This window comes from Triturus cristatus, chromosome 1_1 (genome assembly GCF_964204655.1).
Source record: "Triturus cristatus chromosome 1_1, aTriCri1.1, whole genome shotgun sequence".
In the NCBI taxonomy this organism is placed as follows: Eukaryota; Metazoa; Chordata; class Amphibia; order Caudata; family Salamandridae; genus Triturus; species Triturus cristatus.
Genome location: NC_140579.1, coordinates 99,105,807 through 99,120,598, shown reverse-complemented (window position 1 = coordinate 99,120,598; position 14,792 = coordinate 99,105,807). Strand labels below are relative to the sequence as shown.

General features: G+C 44.8%; 1 pseudogene across 1 annotated transcript in view; it reads left to right on the top strand.

Annotated features, from left to right (window-relative positions):
• Positions 1-14,792, top strand: part of LOC146869617 (E3 ubiquitin-protein ligase TRIM11-like) — a 109,784-nt pseudogene that overhangs the window by 76,524 nt on the left and 18,468 nt on the right. Inside the window, exons 7-8 of the transcript XR_014962402.1 lie at positions 7,998-8,018; positions 8,115-8,141. The product of XR_014962402.1 is annotated as an E3 ubiquitin-protein ligase TRIM11-like (transcript). The remainder of the gene's footprint in view (positions 1-7,997; positions 8,019-8,114; positions 8,142-14,792) is intronic.

Here is a 14,792-nt window from a genome sequence, read left to right as displayed (position 1 = left end):
GTTTTTAATTACATTTTGGCAGTCCACACGGCACCCCTTTACACTGTCTGCTCCCTGCTGACGAGAGGCAACTACCTCGAAACACGTGTCCAGGGATGGCTAAATGCAACACATACTGTTCTCCTTACACATCGTGGCATAGGCGTACCCGCCGTCGCAACTACATTTACCACAGTCCTTTGGGGCAACTTGCTGGTGTGACGAGCAGTGTGCGACCAACTTGTGTACAAATTATTACGGCTGCCTTGAGCTAATGGGCTGACGAGCCTTGGATCTGCACCTGCGCGCCATGAGAGGTACTTGACCTGTTTTTAATTACATTTTGGCAGTCCACACGGCACCCCTTTACACTGTCTGCTCCCTGCTGACGAGAGGCAACTACCTCGAAACACGTGTCCAGGGATGGCTAAATGCAACACATACTGTTCTCCTTACACATCGTGGCATAGGCGTACCCGCCGTCGCCACTATATTTACCACAGTCCTTTGGGGCAACTTGCTGGTGTGACGAGCAGTGTGCGACCAACTTGTGTACAAATTATTACGGCTGCCTTGAGCTAATGGGCTGACGAGCCTTGGATCTGCACCTGCGCGCCATGAGAGGTACTTGACCTGTTTTTAATTACATTTTGGAAGTCCACACGGCACCCCTTTATACTGTCTGCTCCCTGCTGACGAGAGGCAACTACCTCGAAACACGTGTCCAGGGATGGCTAAATGCAACACATACTGTTCTCCTTACACATCGTGGCATAGGCGTACCCGCCGTCGCCACTACATTTACCACAGTCCTTTGGGGCAACCTGCTGGTGTGACGAGCAGTGTGCGACCAACTTGTGTATAAAATGGCTATTAGCGAAGAAAAATCTCTCTATTTGACTAATTTGAAATGAATAATTCCTCTAAAGAGCATTTTACACTCCCCCAGCAGGTATCTGCACCTCCAGTATGTCCAGAAATAGAGAGATCCCAAGAGCTTTTTAACAAGCTTTCGGTATGTTTTTCAGCATAAAATCACAAATATTCTGAGCTGGATGCCCTTAACACCACTGATGAAGATGTCTCCAGTCTTAGCAGCGGAGCCCTATGGCCCCTAAAAAGGATGAGGAGCAGTGCCCAAGGACGCTGGGGGCTTTTCTGCTGACGACAAACTATCTCACTGAATCACTCCTCCTTAATATTAAACCTGGATTCCCCAGGATCCCTGCCCTGTAAAACTCGGCTTCCGTAGGAACCATGGAACAAAAATGGCTTTGATAGTTGCTATGGACCGCATTGGGCGTCTTGTCGATGCAGGGGAGCCAGCGGCATTGATCCTGCTGGATCTTTCCACTGCCTTTGATGCCATCTCTCCAACCCTGCTGACAGGGCACGGGCATGTTATGTTATGTTATTTTATTTTTATAAAGCGCACAGATGCCACAGCCAAGCGGCGTCCCGGCGCTATACAAGAACAAGCAACACAACACCAGACACATAGTTACAGCAGTGACCATTACGCCAAAGGAAACAAAAATGTTTTCACAGCCTTTCTGAAAGGCAGTAAGTCGGAGATAGAACGGATAGAAAAAGGCAGTGTGTTCCAGAGGCTGGCCGCCAAAACACCAAAAGAGCGGCCGCCCGCTCTAGCTTTTTTAAAACGGGGAACCTTAACCAAAAATTGACCCGTTGAACGTAGTGCTCTAGCAGGGATATAGTAAGAAATGGTCTGAGCTAAAATAGGAGGGGAGGCCAGCTTCAAGATTTTAAAAACGAGGCACAATACTTTGAATTTTATCCTCTGCCTAACAGGCAGCCAATGAAGATCAGAGATGGAACGCCTAACTGAACAAAACTTAGGCAGACCAATCAGCATTCTGGCAGCCGCATTTTGCACACGCTGAAGACGTGTAAGTTCTGCTTGATTAGAGCCCAATAAAAGCGCACTAGCATAATCTAATCTAGAAAGAATCAGAGCCTGAACTATTAATTGCCTAGTAGAGGCATCAAAAAATTTAAAAATGGGCCTAAGACTCTGAAGGACACCAAAGCAGGTACCCGCAACTTTTTTTGTGTGAGGGGTAAATGATAGATTAGCATCCAGCAGAACCCCGAGATTCTTCACCTGAGTCACTGGAATGGGGGTTTGACCAAGCTCTGATGGCCACCAATCGTCTCCCCAAAGGTGAGTTTCTTTGCCCAATACTAAAACCTCAGTTTTAGAGGCATTGAGTTGGAGACGGTTATCCGTCATCCAACTTGCCACCTCCTTAAGGGCTCTCTGGAAATTAGATGCATTCAGCGCAGTATTTCCATTCAGTGCGACCGCTAATTGTGTGTCATCAGCGTATGACACCATGGTTAGGCCCCATTTATTGGCAACCCCCATTAGTGGTCGTACATACAAGTTGAACAGGGTCGGACTAAGTGCCGAACCCTGCGGAACTCCTTGGGAGATGAGGCGAGGAGTAGACTCATAAGGAGGTATACACACCTTAAAAGTACGCTCAGGCAGGAATGAGTGAAACCAGTCCAGAGCGGTACCCTCCACTCCGGCTTCTCGTAATCTCTGGAGCAGAATCGGATGGGAAACAGTGTCGAAGGCGGCACTAAGATCCAGAAGGATCAGTGCCGCCGTCTGCCCAGAGTCTAACAACCTCCGTAAGTGCTCAACCATAGCCAACAGAGCTGTCTCGGTACTGTGGCCTGCTCTAAAACCATTCTGGGAAGGATGCAGTATGCCTGAGTTTAAAAGATGAACAGATAGAATATTGTTAACGTGGGCCTCAGCAATCTTAGAAATCCATGGAAGCAAAGAAATGGGCCGATAATGTTCTGGTTTAGTTGGGTCTAACATAGACTTTTTCAGTATCGGCATGACCATGGCTGGCTTCCATTTTATAGGTACCGTCCCAGAGGTCAGAGATAGCCTGATAAGATCGTGAAGAAAAGGAAGACAGATCTCAGCAGATTCCCTAAATTGTGCAGGTCTCAAAGGGTCCATCGGGGAACCCGATTTGACCCTCACGACTAAGGAATCAAACTCTTCCTGAGATGGTACGGGAAGCACTGACAAAGGACTAGGGATAGGATACATAGATTCCACATTGTTGATGGATGTAGTGAAAGAGGGAAAAGACCTGTAAAATCGCATCCACTTTTTCCACGAAAAAAGACGCCAGCTCTTCACAATAAGCCAGAGAGCCATTCCCCATCCCTCTGTTTTTCACATTAGTTAAGTCTTTGAGAACCTTAAAAATTAATTTGGTTGGGTTTGCACAGTTCTTAAACTCTGAGGAGTAGAAAGCAGCCCGTGCTTTGCAAATAGCCCGATGATATGACTTGATGGTGGCCTGGTATCTCTGTTTGAGAATAGGGTCATATGCCTTGCGCCAGGCTCTTTCTGCCCTTTTGCAGGCGACCTTAAGAAGCCTAAGAGATTCATCATACCATGGGCTGGAATGGCCAGGCCTGGTCTTGCTCCAACCCGCTGGTATTAAGATATCTAAAGCCTGGGTCAGCCATTTACAAAAATGATCATATCCGGAGTTAACATCAATAGGATGTTCTGGTATATGTTGTAACAACAGCTGGTAGAAATGTTCCAGATTCAAATTCCTCCAAGGGCGTTTAAAGACGATAGGTGTGGTACTTTTAAAAGGAGAGACGGCCGAAGTGATCTGGATTTCAATCAAGGAGTGATCTGTCCAAATTATCGGCTTAGGCGGCAATGCCTTCGCATTATCCAAATTCGTAAAGAAGGGGTCCAAAAGATGGCCCCCAATGTGAGTCTGATCGCTAATATGCTGATATAATCGTAGTGCCTCAAGATCTGCAAAAAAACTGCACACCGCAGAGGATTGAGGAGCATCCATATGGAGGTTAAGATCACCTATGATGCTGAAATTTGCTGATCTAAGGGCTAAAGAAGAGATCACCTCTGGAAGGGCTGTTCGAAAGGCCTCATCAGGGCCCGGGGGTCTGTAAATTACCAGACCAGAAAAGGTAAATTGAGGGGTCATCGAGATAGCAAAGTGAGCACTTTCACAACCCGCTATACTCATGGCATTCCATAAACAAGGATAGCATGTCTTAACCACTGGGCATTAACAAACCCGCTCTGAATTTGCTCTACTCCTTTCTCTATGACAGGTCCCAATAGGTATCATTGAATCCGTTTTACCCTGAGCCGTTTGTGCTGCAATGCAGGGTTCCTCGGGGCTTGGCCCTGAGCCCCAGCTTATTCAACCTTTTACGTGCCTCTATTGGCTAAACCTGTCCGCTCCTTTGGTTTCGAGTCAGTGTCATAAGCTGATGACACTCAGATTATTGTGTCAATCTCTAAAGACCCTCTGGGCATTGCACACAACTTCAATCTCTTTATGAAGGCTGTTGCACTTTTATGGGCCTTAATCTAAAAGGAGAGAAGACCGAGATACTGCTTTTTGGCGATCCTCCCTCGATCGGAATAATAACTTGTGGCCTGATTGTTGGGCACCCCACCCATCCCAGTGGACAATGCAAAACATCATGGTGTCCTCCTGGACAGTGATCTCTCACTGCATCACCAGGTTAACCAGTCTCCACATGTTTCTGGATCATTAAAATGCTTAGGATGGTATTTCCATCTCTGACCCTTCCAGCTCCTAAGCACATTGCTCTTGCTTTGGTGTCTACAAGGATAGATTACTGCAATACAATCTACCTTGAGACTAACAAGTTAACATTAGCAAAGCTGCAACTTGTGCTGAATGTGGCTCAGGGGTTAGAGGCGGCAGACCCGGAAGCTGAGATCGGTCCTGGACCAGGGTTCAATTCCCCGCCTCGGCGGGTCTTGGGCTAAAAATTCCACGGACTCGATAATTCTCGCCCTGGTGCCTCCTCGACTCACGGGTTCACACTCTGCGACTCTGGGCAATAGCTTGCTTAATCTCCACAACGGCCCCTCGCGGCGGGATGCCTGACTTTCACCTTGTGGATACCCTGCTATCTCACAGGGGAATACCAGGACGGGTTCCCTAAGCAAGCGCCGGGAAACCCACAGCGGGTAGCTGTGCGCTATATAAGCTCAACTACATTTACATTTACACCTGCATGACTTACACTGGACATCCCTAAGCGGCAGTCTGTTTCAAAAGATCTCCGAGAACTGCGCTGGTTACCGCAAGAGAAACATATATGGTTTAAGGCTAAATGTATGGAACACAAAGCTCTCTACACAGCAAGTCCAGTCAATATTAATGCCTCTCCATTCAGCACATACAAATTATGGGGATGCATAACCTTCTCAGTTGCAGCACCAAGGCTCTGGAACACTCTCCACTCTGTCTTACATCCTTGCAAATGCATCTCTCTTAGGAAGGCACTAAAAACCTGGTTATTTACCCTATTATAGGCACTATATCTTTTGTATTTTACTAATCTTCTGCATTCTGTGCTATTCTATAGCACCTTGAAGCCCATGGGCCTTTGTGGGCTCTAACTCCTGATCAAATCAAACGCAAAGCAGTGCTTTGCGTTACTATTAGGGTACTTTCCTGTGTAAAACAAGTTTTGCACTGGAAAGCAAATTAGGAAAAAAAGATTTTGTGCTGATTAGTGTCACTTTTGTGATGCTAACCTAGTGCAAAATGTTTGTAAATCTACCCATTGATCTCTTGAAAGAGTTATGATGCCTTGGAAAGATCCCTTTTTCTCTTGATCCTGGGAGCTGGCCACCTTAGTGTACCCCTTCAACTGTTTTTTTCATTCACACAGTAGTACCCAGAGATACTAGATCCCAGTACAAAACTCCAGGGGAGGGGTTTTGGTGGCGAGGGGTACTGTTTTGACTAGTGGGGAAGATCTTGCTAATGAAGGGCCCTACTCGCGCATACAGTCTTCAAGCCGTCCATCATTCAAGTTCAGAAGAGTTCAGGATTAACATGTGTGGAGAACAGGAGATTAGCTTGATGGACACTTAGAATTTACTGGCGGGACTTCTGGGAGGCAGTGACTTTGTAAACTCAGTGTAGGTACTGGATCAGTGTTTAGCAACATCTATTTCTTTCAGCTCCATTACTACCATGAGGTTCGGCAGCCCCTTGTCACACCCTAATTGTCCCATCTCAGAAAGCTTTGCACTTCCTACCTGTGATACCTCCTACTTACCATCTGATTCCTTCCTTTGCTTTCTTTGACCATCCTGGTAGCTTCCCAATCGAAGTTTTACATCTTTCAACAACCAGAAGGCTCATCCTACTTGCTGCTGAGTGAGCCAAATTCCTACATCTCAGTAGTTCTGGAGACTCTCCTTGGCTCCTCAACTCTAGGCCTGACGCTGAGTATGACCGAGGCTGGTCATAGTCTTTCCTCGCTGAGAAGTCTAATGACGCCCTTGGTGTTGTATATGATCAAGATAAAAACTAAAATATTGTCCAGTGTATTTTGTGTTTCTTCTATTCGAGATGTCTGAGCAGGTTCTGAGAAGATCTTGGGTGCTGTGAACGCCATTCCAATCTGGTATCTGTTGTGTTCCTTCCTCCTTTTTCCCTGGATTCCTAACCAACATATTTTTGTACCTGAGTTGGAACAGGTAGAGTATTGGGCTTGGTGGTTTAACTTTTCTTGGGGATTACATTTTGCCCCAAATCCTGATATATATTTCACCCTTTCACATGAAGGCTACCTATGTGGTCCTTTCATTTGTATGTGACATTGATAAGCCACAATCCTTATGGTATATAGTCTGCTGTTATGTTCCTCCTGTGTTCCTTCTTAGTTAGAGCTAAAGGAGACTGTGTGCATGTCTGTGCACTCACGTCGTACCTGGGCTCCTTCCAGTAAGACAAGGTTCCAGATTCTCTGGAGAAAAATTGACTTATTAAGGCGAACTTAGAACGTCTAGAGGACCCCATGCAGGTCTGTGGTGTAGCCACTTGTGTGTCCACCTGAATGCCTTGTGTCTTAAGAGGTCCCCCAGACATATCTCCCATGACACGTCCTATGATGACCCCAGTTAGAGCTGCAGAAAGCATTTCCAATGCATGGACCTAGAATCCAGGCACTGATACGAGGACTCTCGGCATTCAAGGTAGAGTTCCAAATGCACACTGGGTGTTCCCAGGCTCCCTCAAGAAGCACTATTGATAGTGGTTAACTTGTCTAGGGTGCAGCCACAGACTTGAACTCCAGTCAGGGACCCATTGCTAGACAGAAGGGGTGAGTGTGTGGGCTAGTGGTTCAGAGGAAAGTGGACTGAAGTTAGAGTGGTGCAAGAGGTGGAGGGTCAAAGCAGGAGAAGTAGAGTGAGGGGTGGAGGAGAGAATGGGACATGGTGTGGAGGAGAGAGGAGTCGCATATGGAGGGGAGATTGAGGAGTATGGTGTGAAGGCCAGTTGGTTCAGGTATGGATAGGCTTGAGGTAAAGGTGAAGGAGAATGACCATAAGAACCATTGTAAGGTATGGAGGGAACAGCCGGTAAGGGTTTGAGAGGAGATTAAAGTGTGATGTAGAGCAAGGGTGAGGTGTTGAAAAGACAACTTGGGATCCTTTTCTATAGCTCATACTAGTTATTACTATTCTTTATTTCTTCTCTCTCATTATTTTTCTTTATTTCTTATTTCATAGACTTTATGAAAAGTAGTGATTAATATACAGCTTTTAGTATCAGCCAGCAATATTTTCTTTACATTATCTTATAGTATTGGGGTTAAGGTTCTCTGAATGTCATTACAATTGGAACTGATATGTTTTTGCCCAATTTATGTATCAAAATAATTTTGTTTGGCTGTACATAGTTTATTGCTTGTTGTGTTTTTATTCCTTCTTTTTGAAAGCCACTAATAAAAATTATTTTAAATCGAAAAGACAACTTGGTGACATGGAGTAGAGAGTACAGGTGTGGAGTGAAATGTGGGGAAGGTGAGAGAGAGTGATTGAGTTGAAAAGGATTCATAGGTTGTTTCAACTATCAGGAATACAAGTAAGAATTGGCAAATTGTTTGGGGTCTAATTCAACATTTCTGTTTTATTTCAGCAACAATTCCAGTAGAACTAGGTAAGGTCATCAATAATTATATATGGTTTTATTTAACTCTTTTTTTCTATTGTTTTATTTGATTTCACTAACTAAGTTTTCTCTTTTTACTTTCAGAGTGGAGATACATAAAAAGCTATGCAAGTGAGTAAACCTAATTCAGATTAATAGTATATTGGTCATACTGAGGCGCTTGCGGGATTACGCTCACCGGGGTCATGCTGACTCACAGGACTGGCTGTGATACCATGGGGTCAAACTGAAACACAGGCAGAAGCTCGGACACCCTGGGGTCCTGCTGAACAGGCAGAGTCTACAGAGCCTTTACAGAGACTATGACTATAATAATATAGGCATTACAAAATACTGGGGTAACCCCCCAAAAATCAGAAGGACCTGGGTACAGTGCGATAGAAAAAACAATGGTCCAAACGCACAGCAATGATGGATCAAATCAGGTCAACTATCCTGAATCCAAATTCTATGAAAACAAAATCACAGGGAGAGAACCTATGAGTATGAAAACCTCATCACACAAGACGCGGTATTATTTAAAAACAGGAAGTACAATTTCTATGGATGCAAAGCATCCCCTACTTACATACAATGGTCACTCCAGGAACCATAGCAATGTGCTCAAGAGAAAGTGCTCCTGCATAAAAAGTAGAAAAGGAAGGGAAAGAACTATAACATTTACAAACTTCTTTCAACTGCGCCTGTTTGTAAATCATTTCATACATTCAAAACCCCAAACTTTCTCTTTGGGGTTTCTCGTTCTGTTAGCCAAGGCTAATGACCTTATCTGAAAACTTGATTGACCCCCATCATGTCCCCCTGTGACACCTCAGGGATGGGACCATCTGTCCAGTGTTCCTTCTCTTGCATGGCCCCACTCTGTTCTAGTGCATTACTTTCACTGAATTCAACTGCATATAATTCCTGATTCTGAACTTCATTGGCAGTCTTACTCTTGAAGTCCTAAATCAGGTTTCACTTTAGTATTGACAAGTATATCTTCATATTTGCCACTTGAATCTCTTGGCTGGCTTTGTAAAGCATATTTAATCTCAACCCCAGGAGGTTTTCATATTTTAGGAGGAATTCAAGCTCCACGGACTGAATCTTGATGTTCATAGATTTTGTGATGTGGCCTCTTCTAAATGTCCTGAAGGCTTCCCAAACTGCAGTGAGTGATGCAGAGTCTCTGTTGTAGATTTAATCCTAACAAAGTATAGATTGCTATTTAGGACATAATTAAACATCTGCTTTTTTGCACAGATTGTTGCCATTTTTCCCACAGACAGTAGAAATGAGTCGCTGATCGTGGCCTACTACTGTGTAAGTTTGTGGCTGTGAGTTACAAATGGAAGGTGTGGTGATGTTCTCTATTGTGTATGGGTGGTTTGAGCAGTTCATATAGATGTACAGTTCAAAGTGTTCAAAGCACCCCATACTCTTCACACTAAGGTACCCCAAAATGTGGGTGTCTGTGTGTCTGCTTCAATATCCTACGTCATCAGTTTGTTATGAGTGTCACCCAGTGTAGGGTTCATTATGTGGTTAAAATCAAGAGCAGAGTTTAAAGACAGAAGCTGTGGCATCAGGTGTTGAAATGTTGCTGATATTGAAACACCAAGTAAGGAAGACAGACTGTAGTGGTTCCACTTTCTGCTTAACTTATAAATTACCATGAGGTTTGAGACTATATGGAAGGTGGCTTTAGGAAAGGGCCGCACACTAGTAACTATTTCAGTGCTTCTACATGAATTAAGGTGGTGGAATGCCTTCCTCCCTAGCTTAATACACATTTTAGAGAAGTGTTGGTGGTAAAGTACACCACTTAGAGTATATTGATACAGTCCCCTATAGTAAAACGCATGATTGGTAATCACAACATGAAGGGCTTTTTTTATTGTAGCATGCTTTTTAATTCAAGATCCAACATTAATTTCATGACTGAGCAATTTTTAGAAGTTGAAGAGAATTGCTGACATAGGTTAGACCCAGCACGCAATGTAGCCAGAGTTTTTTCAAGGTTACAAGCAAAAAAGATACGTTTATGTATGGCTGATATAATGCAAAACATACATAACGATCCCACTGTCAAAATTTAGTTTACCTCCAAAACAGAACACTATGTATTAAAAGCTATGCAAATCCTCTCTAACCTATGGACACGTGAAAGATGTACCTTCAGATTCTTCTGGCAATGCTGCACGTTGAAGCATGACCGCGACCAGAAATGCCAGAATACACAAATCAGCACTAACGACTAACCGGTTTATTGAATTCAAAGCACTTTTTCACAGTGCAAAGCAAACTACCTCAGTTTGCGTTTATGATTAGAATAAATATATGTCAGTCTTGCATGAAGTGGAGCTCAGGATCAGTTGTAGTAGTTGAACTAACAGTCAAGGTAGCAGGCAGTGAGTGGGAGGTGAAAAGCCCCTGGCAGTCCGCTGTGTGATGGATGCATTGTACAGAGTAATCAGTTTCCTGTGGTCTGGAAGAAACCTGATGCAGTCTGCTCGGCTTCCTGTTGGTGTCCAGGATGTTTCCATGTGTCTCCGATAGTACTACTTTGTAAACAATAAAAAGTGACTAAGGTTAAACAACACCAAGCACACAACAAATGTACATCAAAATATCCATTGACAACCAGGCAGTACAATAGCTACAGTCAAAATGGTCCGTCTATACATCTATCAGAAACCATGATGGACTATCGGCTATAGAATACAAGGCACTGTGATGAGGACCACGTATGCACCCACAAATGCTAATCTTTTCATGGGCAAAGTGGAGTGGAGCTGGCACTGGGATGAAGAACATGCCACCTATGCCCCTAATGTCATACACTAAGATTGCTGGGGTCGATATATCAAAGATATTCTTCTAATCTGGCAGCGGCCTGCAGATGGTAGAGAGCCCCTGTGGCACTGGGACATATGTCTGGCTGTACATTGTTCTCTAAGGCAGGGACCTTTACAGTATGTGGTCCCGCTCTAGTGTGGTGCTGGCAATAGGTTTCCTTTCCAAGAGGCACCTTCCAATTATGGATTGCCTCTTCCTTTGGGTTTACCACCACAGTAGGTGGACTGATGTGATGTGGGAAACCGCATGATACCTGTTGACTTCCATGGTGGTAGGGCAGAAGTATGATTGTCGTTGTTGGGCTATTTTGCCAACACATCTCCATTGCAGTTTAGACCAACACAACAGAGACCACTCCATACATCCTTCCCATGAGCCCAGGAAAGGTACCAGGAAATTTCCTTTCCAACACTGACATGAATATAGACACTACACAGACCAGAAAGAAGGTTCCTAATGAAAGATTGTGAGTCATTGGAGGGACCACACCATAAGCCTTTCACACAAGCAAGACGTAGGGCCAATCCGAGGGCAGAGTATGCCCACAGTTTCATCCCAAGAGCAGGGCAGAGAAAGGCACAGCTTTTCCTATGTAAAGAGGACAATGGAAGAAAGACTGGGGGAGTTCTTCTGGTCCAAGGAAGATCCTAACATCTGCCTTCTGTTTCCACTAGAGAAGTGGCGGCAGCATTGGTAGGAAAGGGAATCTATGCGGTAGGAAAAAAAATTCCAGCAGCCCATGTAAGATTCTGACATCTTGCTTCTCTGTGGGCTTTTTGTATGAGGTGATGTGAAGGACTCCAGGGATTGTGAGCAATAGCATTGGACATGTAGATGTGAATATAAAATATGAATAAAACAAGCTATTGCATTACACCCATGCAAGTGCCCTGAGAAGAGAATCATGGAAAACCCTTGACATGGACAACGCACACTTTGTTTTGTCACAAACTCTCGTGTGTAAATAAATGTTTTTGGGGTAACCGGTAGAGAACTACAGAGCACTTCAGATAGTGATCGAGACAACAGGACCTATTGGAGGAATTTCCAAGTTTCTGAGCCATCTGAATTTCTTGAGAGTAATTATAGGGAAGGAAAATAAACATTCCCCTGACCAGCGGATCAGTTGGAGAATTTTCCATCACTCTCAGTCTGGAGACCAACTCAGATGATGAGAGTTGCTGTGGGTGACAAGGGGGTCTTTGGTAGGGAAGGCTGGATCCTATTTTCATGACCTTGAGGTTGAAATCCCATTCACGTAGTGCATAATGATGCCTTCTTAGAGTACCTTCTTCCACATGCCTTATCTGCTCTAAGTCCAAGGCAACTGGAAGCATGTCGGAATGAAGGGGCAGTCCAAAAGGTGAGTTATAAGCTTACAAAAATTATAAAGATGAACAGAACAATTTGTAATCTCCCCACATTACATTGTCTCCACACCTTGTGGAAGCTTCTGTTTGACCTGTCCGCTTTAGGGTGGTCATCCCCAAAACATTTTGCCTACTTACCTCCATTTCGTGCTGCAATTTGTTTTTGTTGGCCTTAGGACTCTGTGCCCTTTACCACTGTTAGCTGGTGCCAAAGTGCTTGTGCTCACTCCCTTGAACTTGGCTTGATTGGCATATTTAATGTACTTATAGGTCCCTTGTAGAGTGTTCTACTATACACCCAGGGCATGTAAATTAAATGCTACTAGTGTGCCTGAAACAAAGAAAACAAATGATGGACGGAAGTCTTGACCCTGTGCCTCATGGGAACAGTCCAGCCCGAACTGCCAAGCCATGTCTTCCCTGGACCGGAATCAAGCATCCTAGGACCGGTTTCTGGCTATCAGCCGTCATCAGCCAGGATAGCTTGACTCCAGTGGCGTAGTGAGCACGGGACCCACGTCTGGGCATACCCATCCCACTTAGGGCGAAAAGCGTTACAACAAACAAACGATGGACGGAATGCTGACAATGCAGACATTCTCCCCCAGTCAAGAGATCTGGGTTAAATCCATCGTTCTTTTGCCCACTACACCACCCCAGTTTAGACATGGCCATATGCAAATCAGTCTTGACCCTGTGCCTCATGGGAACAGTCCAGCCCGAACTGCCAAGCCAGGTCGTCCCTGGACCGGAAACAAGCTTCCTGGGACAGCTTTCAGGGTATCACCCCTCATTAGCCAGGCTAGCTTGAATTCAGTGGCACAGTAAGCACGGAACACACGTTTGGTTATACCCTTCCCATTTAGGGCGACAAAAAGAACAAATGATGGACGGAATGTGGAGGACGTGGTTGTTGTTGCCGTAGAGATAGGTTTTGCTTAGCAGATGTCAGTTGTGGGTTTTTTGGGCTGTAATTTTTCAATTGGAAATTGAGTTTTCCAGTTAATTCCAGTGACATTTATTCAAAGTAATGCTGTATTAAAGTCAGTGGGGAGGTGAAACTTTCTGGAGAACAATAACAAAACAAAAAAATAAAATTGTTATAGAACTCGTAGAGGGGAGCGGAGGAGGTCTGCACAGCCACCATTGGACACATTTCTTGTCCGGTCTCACTGGGGAGTAGGGACTGTATACAACCACTATAGGAAACATTGCATGGACACTTTCACTGGGGAGAAGAGGGTGTGTGCACAGCCACGATCAGACACATTACTTGTCCAGTGTCACTGCTCACCCACGGGACATTTGGATCCCATTCTGATCCTACCTCCTGCACACCGCAGAGACTCCCTCACCCCCTCTCTACCTAGATTCAATTGTACCAACCCCCTGAGGTGTTCCGCTCTCAAGGTTAATTTGGGTCTTAAAGCATTGTAGGTGCCTGTTGTATCCCTCTTATGTCCCCAGTGTTCTGTAGCTCAAATGCACTGCTCCTGATGTAATGCAATGCTGTGGCATCTGCTGTTTTGTTTTTGTTTGATTTGTTGTTTGTGGTACAGCTAGTCAAGGAATGTGGTCTGTGGCAATCGATGATCAAACCTCATGGTGCTGCTGTGGTCTTTCCAGTACGTGGCCGCTGTAGTCAAACCTTCATGCTTTCAGAAAGGGTGTGAAAACTTGGCTTTTTAATCAATGACCTCTTCATGACTGGACCTCTGCTTGGCACTGTTGGCTCCTTACTTTTCCTCTACAGCAAGCGGTGCCTACATGCCCTCGGGCAGTAGTTGTGCTATATAAATAATAAATTAATTTCATTCAAAACATAAAGCAAAATGTAGGGGACGTCCCCAAGAAAACTGATCAAAGTAATGAAGGTTTGATCGGGGAACAAGATTTGTCGAGGGCACTGGGTGGGTCCTTCACATCATGTCATTCTCGTACAGGGTGCCTTAAAGAAAGGGAGGTAGGTTAGTGCAAGAATCCAAAGAACGAAAATGGGTGCTGGCAGGGTCCCCACGTGTCATTGAGGACTCCCGGGTTCATGTCCATGTGTTTATCACCCATATCCCAAAAAAGTAGGTCAAGTTTTCCGTGCTCAGTGAATGCACGGGTCACCCCATCCATCGTGATGATCATAACAGTGGGTTCTAGGAGGCTGTATCAAATATTCAGCTTTCATAGTTGAGGCCAAATGGGCCTAGACTTTTTTTCCTGAGAATATTAGTATCATATGAGTAATCCGCAGCCAGGGAGAGAATGCTACCCTTGTACTGAAGCGGGCCAGAGCGCTTCGAGCCGGCAATAACTCCCTTATGCATTGGTAGCGTAACAGACAGGCTATGACAGGCACGGTGTGAGCCCGGGGGCTGGGATTTAGAACACAGTCCATATACCAAAAGATAAAATTTCAGGCCCATTAATGTAGGCAAAAACCAAAGGAAATGATGGACGGAGTGTTGAACATTGCAAGCACTCGCCCCCAGTCAACTGATCTGGGTTTAAACTGCTCCAATATCATCAGGAATAGGAATCCCACAGAGCTCTCAGAGGG